Below are 12,104 nucleotides of genomic sequence, written 5' to 3'. Positions count from 1 at the left end.
TGGACCAGAGCGCCCTTCAATGTCGCATTAGGAGTTTATCTTTCTTATAAAAAGAGACAACGCATCACCATAGCGATAGAATTAATGGTTTACTTTAAAATAGAATATGCAAAGTAAATTTGACAAAAAGAAGCAGCATGAGCTTTGACAACAGGCAGACAGGATCCAGATCTTTGCTCTGCTGCCGAGAGCAGAGAGTTTGGGCAGGTTACTTCCATGGGGATAAAATTATGGGCTGTGTTCCTGTACAGTTGTTGTAGGGTTAAATAGAGACCCGAAGACCCCAGAGTGGCACCTGGCACACGTGAGCCCTCCTGAGCTCTTGCTGCTGTGTCTCCAACGTGGGAACTGAGGTCCAGGGGGTAACCTGAGGCCACTGAGATCAGGGTTCCCACCTGGGGGGTAGCGGGGCGGGGAGCCCCCGCCAAGCTCTGCTATTTCTTTCAGTTCCATACTTTCAAATTACAGAGAGTGTAACTCTGAGGCACGAGGTCAAGACCCCAGGCTCGTCAAAAATAAAACACCAAGGTTCCTGCGGTCTTCACTCTGGGCTCGGCAGAATCACAGAAAGCTGTTCCCCCCTAAACCTCACTATCTGGGTCAATCATAACGTCCCAGCTTTGCTTTTTTAATCCATTTTAATATGCATGGGAATCAGGTTAGGTCAGCAACCTTTGTCTCTTAATAACAATCTTGTTTTTCCTCTGCACTCAGATGTTGAGGTTGGGGATGAGACATTTCAAAAACAAGTAATATTTCAGTAACTCTTGTTAGACCGACACTTGGAGACAGATGTTTTTTTGCTGCCAAATAAGATGTTGAAGGAACATAGCTGCTTCCACCTCCCATCACCTTTGCTCATGAAATAAAGGACAGAAAGGACATTTCAATGTCCAACCAGGGATGTCCTGGGACCAGGACGCTCATGCCGGCTTGCCCAGTGCCCCAGAGTTCCAGTTCCTTGGGGAGTGCTTGTTGTTCCTCCTCAAAGACCTGGCTCCTTAGTGGGAGTTCTTGCATGAAATCAGGGCTATTGGAAATAAGTGAATGGGCAGATTGGGAGCCCGGGGCTCAGCACGGGGCCGATGGGGCACTGAGCTTTGCCCTGGCAGATTCCAGGGTTCTGACAGGTCTTTTCCTCTCTCTTCTGAGTCCTCTGAGAAAAGATCTGCCAACATCTCGGTGTGACTCTAAGTCACTGTGTTACCTGCTCAGCAGTCTTGTGTTTTGAGCCCAAGTGCTAATTAAGAAGGGATTCATTCTAAGCCCTGTTGAAGTCATTTCTTCCATGGCAGAAGCCACGGGAATATCTGGGGGAAGAGGCGCTTCCCAGGGGGGCTGAGCTGCCAGTGAAGAATCCAAGGATGGTCTCGCCACAGTAACTCAAAAGCTTAAACACAGAGGAACCTGGCAGTTTCTCCCCTGGGTATACACCCAAGAGAATTAAAAACGTACATCCACATAAAAATGTGTACATGAATGTTCACAGCAGCATTATCCACAACAGCCAAAAAGTGCAAACAATGCAAATGTCCATGAAAGGATAATTGGGTGAACAGACGTGGTCTGGCCACACAATGGGATCTTATTTAGCCATAAAAGGGAACGAAGCACCAACACATGGTTCAACATGGATGAACCTTGAAAACGTGAGGCTCAGTGAAAGAAGCCAGACATAAAGGCCACATATCGAATGAGTCCAGTTGTATGAAATGCCCGGAACAGGCAAATTCATAGAGACAGGAAGTAGATTAGTGGTTGCCAGGGGCTGGGGGAGGGGGAAATTGAGAGTGACTGTTAAAGGGTACGGGGTTTCTTTTGGGGATAATGAGAATGTTCTGGAACTGAATCGTAGTGATGGTTCTAAATATACTAAAACCCGCTGACGTGTGTACTTCAAAATGGTGAGGTTTATGTTATGTGGATTATATCTCAATTAAAAAAAAGAAATATTACGGGGGAGGGAAGGGTCCAGGGCAGGACAAGCAATGGCACCACCAGTCAGTCTTGGTGAGGACTCGTGAGAGCAGAAGTCCTGCCTCCTCTCGGTCCTCTTCCCAACAACAGGCTCAAGTCTAAGCAAGCATTTTAAGGGCCGCTTCTTCGTACCCACCACCCCCTCTCCAGGCCGTGACACACGGGCGCACGTGGAGCTCCCAAGTTATAAATCACCTTTCATATAAAAATGAGAAAGTCTGCTCAGGTCTGTGTGTGCTACCTGGCATGCAAGGCGCGGACACTTGCTAAGGCTCCTTCAGGAAAGGGGGGCTTTGTTCTGAGTCTCTCAGAGCCACTGAAGCCCGAGACATCACAACCTCTCTGTCCCTCTCTGCTGACCCGTGGGGCCATCCCATAACCCTCAGGCCAGGGCCCAGAGGAAACAGGGCAGACGGGTTTGCTCCAGCCGGGCGGCCTTGTCCCTGGTCACCCCGGCCAGCGGCCACCTCTGCATCCCCAAGCAGGGCTGCAGCAGGCGGGGTGGGCACTGCACCATCCAATACCAGGACCAGCCTGGCTGGAGGAGCGTGGGAACAATCATTATTATGAACTTCAAGGGTTGTACATTTGGTTAAAATGAGTGTCTTTGCAGCATCAAGCAAGCTGAGCAAATTAGCAGAGATTATATTTCATACAGAGGTCCCCAGTTCCCACTGTGAAAATTAAAAACAATCTCTACTGCATTATCCCCCAAAATGCGTTTCCTCTAAGTGCTAATAATAAGTGATTATGTAGCCATGGAAACAGCTATTTTGGGAGAAAGGAAATCAGGGAAAATCGGATTTTATTTATTTATTTATTTATTTATTTATTTGTTTGTTTGTTTGTTTATTTTTGGCTGCGTTGGGTTCTTGGTTGCTGCACGCAGGCTTTCTCTAATTGGGGAGAGTGGGGGCTACTCTTTGTTGCGGTGCGCAGACTTCTCATTGCGGTGGCTTCTCTTTGTTGCGGAGCATGGGCTCTAGGGCACGTGGGCTTCAGTAGCTATGGCACGTGGGCTCAGTAGTTGTGGCTTGCGGGCTCAGTAGTTATGGCTCACGGGCTCAGTAGTTGTGGCTCGTGGGCTTAGTTGCTCCGCAGCATGTGATATACCCAGACCAGGACTCAAACCCGTGTCCCGTGCATTAGCAGGCGGGGATTCTTAACCACTGAGCCACCAGGGAAGTCCCTGGAAAATTGGAACTTTAGAACAGGTTTATAAAATCATACTCTGCTTAATCTAACTTGAAACTCTACAGCTTGGAGTGTATGTAGGTTCTCACGCTTTGCACACATGTGTTTACGTGATACTCACCTTTCGTATCCATCCATTTACATAATTGGTTTTAGAACACTCTGGAAAGGAGAGAATATCCCCCCGAAAGAAAAGAACAGTGAGAAAGGTGTAGTGATTTCCCACGTGTGCCCTTTGCCGTCTGGCAGGAGCCCATGGGGACCCCGTTTGTCCCCTCCACACCAGCCTGGATCTCAGGGGCTTGCAAGTCCTTGAATGTGAGCTTTCAGGACAATCTGGAAATTATTCACAAAAATGAAGTTTCAACTTCAAAGTGGATTTTTAGGTCATTGTAAAATAAACTATAATTTTAAATATGCGTGTTACTATATAATATTAACTCACTAAATATCCAAACAATTACCCGAGTGCTTCTGAACCCTCGTTTTGACCTTCATTTCAGCCAAGTTTATTTTCAGATTCATTTTCTAGATCTGTAGCATTGGAAGTGCTCCTGTTTATGGGCAGTAATGTTTTTAAGTATGAAGAATAAATTACATGCAAATATCTCAGTATAAGTGGGTCAGCCTGGTTCTCCTCTGCCCTCTTCGGAAACTTCACCCCGAGAAGCAGCTTCTGAGAGGGTCCTGAGGGTGGGAACCTGCACTTCCCTCGTGGGTCCTCTTTGCTCCCACTGTGACCACACTCTGACACCAGATGTGTTACACCAGCCGGGTGTCCCACCATTTAACTCAGTTCTGACACTCTCTTCCTGGAGATCCTCAGGCCCCACAGGGTAAGGGCTCAGGCCACGAGACGCCCCACTTCAGGTGCCAATCACGACGAGGTCCCCAGGGGACCCCCCACGTCTGTCCCACCTGACTGCAGATCAGAGGTGCCCGTGTCCTCCTCCACCTCGGAATCAGTTTTCTGCTAGAACAGCTCACAGAATTCAGGAAAACGTCTACTTAACGTTTACCGGTTTATTAAAAGATATGATAAAGGACACAGGTGAACATCCAGATGAAGAGGTCCCCAGGGCAAGGCCTGGGAGGGTCCTGAGGGTAGGAGCTTCTGTTCTGCGGAGTTGGGGGTCCCCCCTCCCAGCACATGGGTGTGTCCACAGCAGGGGAGCTCTCCAGGCCCCATGCTGCTAGGTTTGCTGTGGAGGGCTTCCCTGGTGGCGCAGTGGTTGAGAGTCCGCCTGCTGATGCAGGGGACACGGGTTCGTGCCCCAGTCCGGGAGGATCCCACCATGCCTGGAACAAAGCCCAGCACATAGTAGGTGTTCAGAAAGCAACTGTTACATGAATGGACTTTTACATTTTAACTGTTCATTCTCGTTTGTACAGAATTCATCTTTCTCTAAAACTCAGATAAAGGCACAATATCTGTTCATAGCAGCGTTATTCAAAATAGCCAGAAAGTGGAAATAACGCAAATGTCCATCATACAATGAAAGGAGAAACAAATGTGGTCTAATCAGACAATGACTGTTGTTCAGCCTTGACAGGACGAAAGGCTGGTTCCGGTTTTCACATGGCCTCCTTTCGAGCAGAAGCATTCACTTCTGCTCAGAGAAAACGGGCTGCTCTAGTAAATAGTACATTCCACAAGGACTTCCCTCCTGCCAGTAAACAGTGAGCATGTGTTCACACTGTCAAGAAATGTAATTACAGCCTTTTAAGTATGATTCAGGGAGTGAGGAAGCTGCCCTTTGGTAATTTCACATCAAAGAAAGCTTTCAAAAAAGGAAGTAAAACCGTCCTTCTTTCTTACACCAAGTTCCATTGGTCACATAATAATTAGACTCCATGATACCAATAGAAAGCTACCTTTCAAATACAAGCTTCATTCTGTTCTTATATTAACTTACTAAGCACAGATGGAATTCCCGTGTGCTCGCTAACAGTTTTATCCACGTGATCACAGTTAAGTGCTTGGAACTCAGTGTTTCCCATCCTGTTCTCCATCGATGTGAACCTCGAGGGCCAGGCATTGTTTCTGAGGAGAAGGAATGAAGGATTCCTCATGCCAGCTACGGGGGCTCAGAAAGAAGTCACTTTGCTGTGACTCTCTGTTAAGATGTATGCAGTAACTAAATATATCTTCTTTTTTTTTTATAAATTTATTTTAGGCTGCGTTGGGTCTTCGTTGCTGCGTGCAGGCTTTCTCTAGTTGCAGCGAGCGGGGGCTACTCTTCGTTGTGGTGCGCTGGTTTCTCATTGCGGTGGCTTCTCTTTACTGCGGAGCACGGGCTCTAGGTGTGCGGGCTTCAGTAGTTGTGGCACACAGGCTCAGTAGTTGTAGCTCGTGCATGGGCTTAGTTGCTCCGCGGCATATGGGATCTTCCCGGACCAGGGATCGAACCCATGCCCCTGCATTGACAGGCTGACTCTTAACCACTGCACCACCAGGGAAAACCCAATATATCCTCTTCTAAAACTGACAAGACTTACATCATTTTTCCAAGAAAGGATACATTTTATTATCCTCAATTGACCATGTTTAACAACATCTCAGATCCCTTCTAAAATGAGAAATTTGGCGTGAAGTGAGCACAGATTGGAGGGCCCGTTTCTCACTGCGGTTCTTCCTCTGATACATGGTGTGCTGGTGTGGCACAGTGGTGTATCTGGTCTCTGACGACAGGGTGGCCCTGGGCCCCCACAAGGCTGTCTGCATCGGGAAGCCCTCAGTTGACCCCCTGCTTCTCAGGCTGGCCTACCCTCGGTCAGCTGCCTCTTCAGGACCTGGGAGGTGGCGGGACCTGCGTCCCGGAGCTGTGACAGGCACACGACACGGTGGACACCACCTGTGCTATTTCCTTGCTTTATTTCACGTGAAAGACATTGAAGAATTTGCAGTATTTCCCCCATTCGTGTAAGCTGAAATTCAGGGAGCTCTGAACTCTCTTTTAACCCCTAAACTGCTCTGAAAATACATTTTCTCTCTCCCACAGTATGCTAGAGTTTACTGTTCAGTATTGTTTTCCAGATGTTAACCCTGGCTGGGATTTATTATATTTAGGACACAGTTAAACATGCCTCAAGGCAGCCTAGTGGTTCCTGGAATAGAAATATCTGCTAGAACCTAGCCTCACTAGGCAGATTTATCAGGGAAGCTCCTCCAGCACCTCTGTGCCCCAATTGTGGCGACCCTTCCAAAAAAAGAAATGCGGGGGAAATGCACCCCTCTGCTCTGTGGAACAGTATAAATGCATCATGCGTGTGGATTACTTACCTGTCCCCACCTCCCACCCCCGCCGTACATCCCGAGCCTCGAGCCAAGCAGTACTTGTGGAAACAGGTGTGAGCTGGAAGAGTCCGCCCCAAGTCCACCAAACAGTAGAATAAGAAAGCATAGCCAGTATATTTTAGTTCAGATACCTTGTATCTGATGACTTAGTTCAAAACCATTTTAAAGCTGACACTGCTTTTAAAAATACCTACCTTTGGCCTCCTTCAGACCACAAGTGTTCACTGTCTCAGAGAAACTGAAGGCTATCATAGTAATTATAGCAATGTAGAAGTGTTAACAAGTATCCGGCTTTTTTAACAGGATTTTTCACGTTTTAAATAGAAGTTTTAAGTTATTTCTAGTAGGATTCATTGAGTTAGGTTATAGTGGAGTTCTCATCCTGTTTTGCTTCCTAACTAAAGATATCAGCTTAAACTAACAAAACCTTTATGTTTTGGCTCAACAGCTTAATTGCAGCTCCTCCTTGAACAAAAGAAATTGCGAGCTTGGGCACTAATGGCCTGGGACTCCTTCCTTTATGTGGACAGTGTGGGTTAAACTAGACCTGAAGGGACTTTAAGTGGTTCTCAGAGTACATGGCTGTCAGCACTGTCCTCTGTTCTGTGGCCATGGGTATTTTAAATCACGTGACCCACTTAAGCTTAATTTAACTGTGATAGGATGATACTTAAAAGCTGTGTCTCGGGATGGGTCAGATACAGCACTGATTAAGGATGTGGGTGTATCAGCTGCACACACGGGTACCAGGAGCGGCAATGAGGGGCCCAGGGTTGGGTCCCGACACTCAACCCCACCAAGCCCTGAGGACGCTCTGCTTCTAATGTTTCCATTATTCCCAGAAGGAGCTGCCAGAGCAGGCCTAGACAGGGCTGTGATGTGCAGCAGATTTACTGCCCAGGGTGCACAGTAGCTGTTTTTAACGTACGGCTTGTAAGCTGAATGTTCAAGTTTAAGGGAAAAAAAACTTATGTGAGAACTGTCAGCCTCCAGGCTCCTGGAGAGCGGTCCCCTCTGCAGCCCGGCTGGACCAGCGAGCAGTCCTGTCCACCTGCCCCGGACCTGTGGTCCTGAAATCCCTTCCCACCCAGAGCAGTGGCCGCAAGTTGACCTACTTCCCATCAGGCAGCCAGGCAGCTGTTAGGTACTGCAACACGTTTCTCTGCAGGGAATAAGCTTTTCTTAAAAATAAAGAAGAAGTAGCAGAATAAAGATTCCCAGTGACGAATGGAAAGAGTGGTGGGAAGAGGCGTGCAGGCACGTGTCCCAGACCGTGAAATATTTCAGGTCTTTGTTTTCCGACCACAGTTCCTTACTCTCTGCTTATGTTCATCTGTCCCTTTGAGGCAGGAGGAGGAGATTTTCTCACCAAAGGAGATTTTCTTCCTACAAACTTTTGTATATGGAGGAGTAACATAAAGATAGACACAGTCCGCCTTCTCCCTCTTGCTGAATCTTCTCTGCGTGTTCCACACGAGATCTCGCAACATCCATCACAAATTGCCAGGAGAAAAACAATTTAAACAGTACATTTTTTTCTCTAAGTAAATCTTAAAACGAATCTCTACAGATTGTTTTAGGGATTTTTTTAATGGAATTATGCCGTGTGTACCATTTTGGTCTGTTCCTTTTGCTCCAGTTAAGTTTTTAGGATGTATTCATGCTTTGAGTACGGGTGTAGCTATTTATTTTCATTGCTATGTAGTATTCGATTGTAAAAATCTGCCACAATTCGTATCTCTGTTCTGTTCACAGTTACATTGTTTGCAGGTTTAGGTCATGACATCTTGTTTTGTACCCGGGGCACACATGCAAGCGTTTCTCTGGGGTGGATCATTGCAAGCAGAACTGGTGCTCATGGGGGTGCACTTTTTAACTTTATTAGATAAAAAAGAGAGGTTATATCTACCGACACTCCCACCAGTAGTGTATGAGAGTCTTCACTGTTTCACATCTTGGCCAAAACACACTATTTTGAGCCTTTGCCTGAATTATTTGAATTCAGGGATTTTTTTTTAATTTAATAGTTTTGAGCAGCCTCCCCCGGTTCCAGGACCTGATGAAGGCACGACTGTTAGATCCTAGGTCCTCCCTTTCCAGTGTTACAAATGAGGAAACTGAGGCCCATAGAAGTGAGCTGGTCTACACTGGATCACACGAGGAATCACCCAGCTTTACCAGAAGGGACCAGCGCCTGGTGCCCTGACTCCCAGTCAGGGTCACACCCAGGCCTCCCCCTCTTGCTTTCACATTGCTCTTTTGTTGGGAAAGTCCAAAATTGTCCTAAAATAAGACCAAACTGAAGAGAATCTGGAGTCATGTTTTAACAAAACTCAAGCGGGGAAATTAATATTTAGAGACTTAAAAAAAAAAGAATTACTGCTATTGCTGTTTTCTGAATCAGATTGTTCTTTATTGCAAAGAGGACCGGGAAGGTGTGTGGAGGCTCCTTCTGTGAACGGCTGGGTGCAGTAGGGATTGCTTTCCTCTGCACCAAGGGAAATCCCGGAAGTCTTCAGAGCCTAGAGTGTTGAGGTTTCATTTTCAGCCTGTCGTCAGATCAGTAAGGTGTTCAGCATAGAGCAGGAGAATCCCTTTGTCCGTGTGATTAGGCCATCAGGACAGGGGGACTCAGGCTGTGCTGCCACCATGAGGACCACTGACCGGGCGTTTCCCAGCTGCACCTGTGCGGAGCATCGCGGCAGTCCACTCAGGGGCGACTTTTCTGTTTCCTTCTAACGCTTTCTTGTTTTTGTTTTCAACCTGGACATTATGTTAATATAATTTGAGGGACAATGGCTTTGCAATTTCCCAAGGTTTGAGGAGTCTCGGAGTCTCACATTATGGCTGTGGTCCTAAATGAATAGTGAGGAAAATTATATATATAATACATGCAGTGGTGTATGTCATGCACTCCTGGAAATGGTCACCAAGGGGGTATGTGCCCAGTGCCGGGTCCTTCGCCTGTAGTCATATGTTCAGCAGAAACACACTGAGCTTCCGTGTGTCCCTGAGGGTGACTGGTACCTGGTGCCAAGCAGTGAACTTTCAAAAGCGGGTAGTTCCAGATGATTCCTAAGAATCTGACCTGAACAGCTGGGTGCATGGAAGTGCCCTTTAGCAGGAGGAGCAGGTTTGGGGGGAAGGATTGAGCAGTCAGTGGGAGGACTTGCCAACGGTCTTGCACCCCCAGCTCTCCGGGGTCAGCAGGTCGTTGGGACATTGGGCTCAGAAGGAAGCTGGCTCTAGGAAAGTGACCATGAGAGCTTCAGCCTGGGTCATACTGAGCACAGTGGGGTGGCTGGGGTGTCAGAGAAGAAAGCAGAGGGCCGGGCCTGGGAAGCAGGGCCCACGGCGAGGTCAGCCTCCCCTCGGCGTCCAGTCTGCCCGGGCCTCTGGAGTCCTCAGCTGAAGTCTGGAGTCCAGGCTGCCCAGCAACCAGAGGAGACCCGCCTCGGTCAGCAAGCGTAGCCTCAGGGGCTGTCAACTTCTCTGAGCAGCCCTCCTTAGCTCCTGTTAACCTTGTGGTCAGTCCAGTCCTCAGCTGTCTCAAAACAACTCCTGCTGCATCAACCTCTTCCTTTAAGTAGAAATGATAACTCCACTGGATCCCATGTTAACTTACTGCATCCCCCATTGTTTCTTACTTGTCCCACTGCAGCCCTGGAATCCCATTCCTCACACTCAGCAGCTGTGGACCCAGCCAGTGGCTTAGCGTGCTGTGCTTCAGTTCCCTGGCCTGTAGGATGGAGGTGTTAACAGCGTCTACCTCCTAGGGTTTGTGAGGATGACTTGGGTCAATTCATGCAAACTGGCCAGAACAACCCAGCACATCAGGACTTAATATGTTAGTTGTCATTATCCTCATAATCTGTCAAGGTTTCTCATGCTTATATTCCAAACCCTGTCACCTAATGGAACAGGCCATGGGTAATGGTCAAGGAGCTGGCTTGCTGACTACAAGGGACCCAAAAGAAAGGGTGGGGGTGGGGGGGACAGTGGGTGAGCAGTGGAGGGGGTGGGGCCCTCTAAGCCCCACTTTAAACAGATTTCTTCCCTTTATTGGTCTTTTATATTCTGTTTCTAGGAATGTCTCATGTGTACAGAAAGAGTTCTGCTTTAGGGAAAAATAATAATCTTGGCTAAGCTGCTGACGAGGGTAACGTCTTAGCCCCTCTCAGCCACAGTTCAACTCAGCAAAACCTTACTGGGTTCAGTGCCTGCTGTTTGCAGAGCGTGTGCTGGGTTCCACGGGGGTGGGGGGGGAGGAATAAGACTGTTCTCTGCCTCCACGCAGTTCGTAATATAATAGGTACCCGGACCCCGTGCCAGGCAGTCTGACATGTGTGCTGTGTGGGGTAAGGGGACAGCACAGAGCGGGGGTCCTGGAGAAGCAGCTTTGAGCAGGGGCAGGATCACAACAGGCAGAGATGCGACGGCTAGAAGCCCAGGGAGTGGGGACAGTGTCCGGAGGACCATCCCTCCTCATCCACACTGACCAAGTGACACAAATGGTGTTCAGCCTCCAAGCTCAGTCTGGCTTGACTGCGTGGGGAGGGAAAGAAAAGGGAGGGTGGGGACCGTGTTCGCCGCGTGCCTTTCTGCTCAGGTTTTGGAGCAAGAGAGTGATATAACCAGAGCTGGGTTTTAGGAAAATGCATGTGCAACAGCACCACTGGCAAACTATCACACGAGGCCCAAAGGGATGGTGAGACTTTGGATTAAAACTTTCTCAAACAGAATTACTCTCAGAGTTCATTTTCAGCCTAGCTCCTTAGGGCAGGTTGGGCCCTGCTATGTTGTTATTGCTGTACGGGAGGAATCTTCCTAAAAGAAAAAAGCCACAGCACAGTCTGCTGCCATCTGAAAGCCTGCACTTCTAAAGGGTATAATACATAGTGACAGTTTTGATCTACGCCAGTGGGTGTGGGTCCCAGTACTTCACCATCCTCTGCCTGCGTAATTTAAAATGACAGTTTCGTGTCAAAATGAAATGTGAGTGAAGTTCCTTGGATATTTATAAAATATCAAACAGAATCATGTCAGCAAAAGATGGGTCTTTTATTACTAAACCACACAAGGATTTTTGTATGTTTGGAGTTGCTGGCAACTCATCTACAAGCTGACCTTCAGCCACAGCATAGACGAGGTGGTCCACGGACCAGAAGATATTTTCACCCACTGCAGTAAAACGATGTCACAGGCTGCAACCAGATTGTCCTCAAAGACCGAGGCGCAGGTCAGTGATACAACTTTTTCTGTTTCGTACTTTTAATTCTTAACGGTCCACGTTCCCCTGAGAAAGTGGTAGTTGCCAGAGCAGATGGAGAAGGCTGAGGTCTACTAACCTCAGGACAGCTTCCTGGTTTCCAGCCTCTGGCCGGACACCTCAGGCCACCAAGGTTGGACAGTTTTTATGTGCAGCTCCAGACAGTCCTGTCCGTGCCTACGAAAGTGTGTGGACACGCATTTCCGTGAATTTACTAATGCTTCAGTACTTTAACAACTGGTGCGGGGGAGGGGAACTCGGTGCAGACGGCGAGCGCGGGGGTCAGAGGGGCCGCGGTCAGCGCTGCACCATCTGGCCCCCTGGGACCAGGTGCGCCTGGTCCAGGTCCGGGAGCCACGCCCCCTA

General features: G+C 48.2%; 1 protein-coding gene across 4 annotated transcripts in view; it reads left to right on the top strand.

Moving 5' to 3' along the window:
• Positions 1 to 12,104, top strand: part of GNAL (G protein subunit alpha L) — an 84,000-nt gene that overhangs the window by 57,935 nt on the left and 13,961 nt on the right. The gene's annotated exons all lie outside the window — the stretch shown is intronic.

This window comes from Mesoplodon bidens, assembly GCF_964165515.1.
Source record: "Mesoplodon bidens genome assembly, chromosome: 13".
In the NCBI taxonomy this organism is placed as follows: domain Eukaryota; kingdom Metazoa; phylum Chordata; class Mammalia; order Artiodactyla; family Ziphiidae; genus Mesoplodon; species Mesoplodon bidens.
Note: the sequence above shows the minus strand (reverse complement) of the source record. Positions and strands in the feature narration are given on the sequence as shown.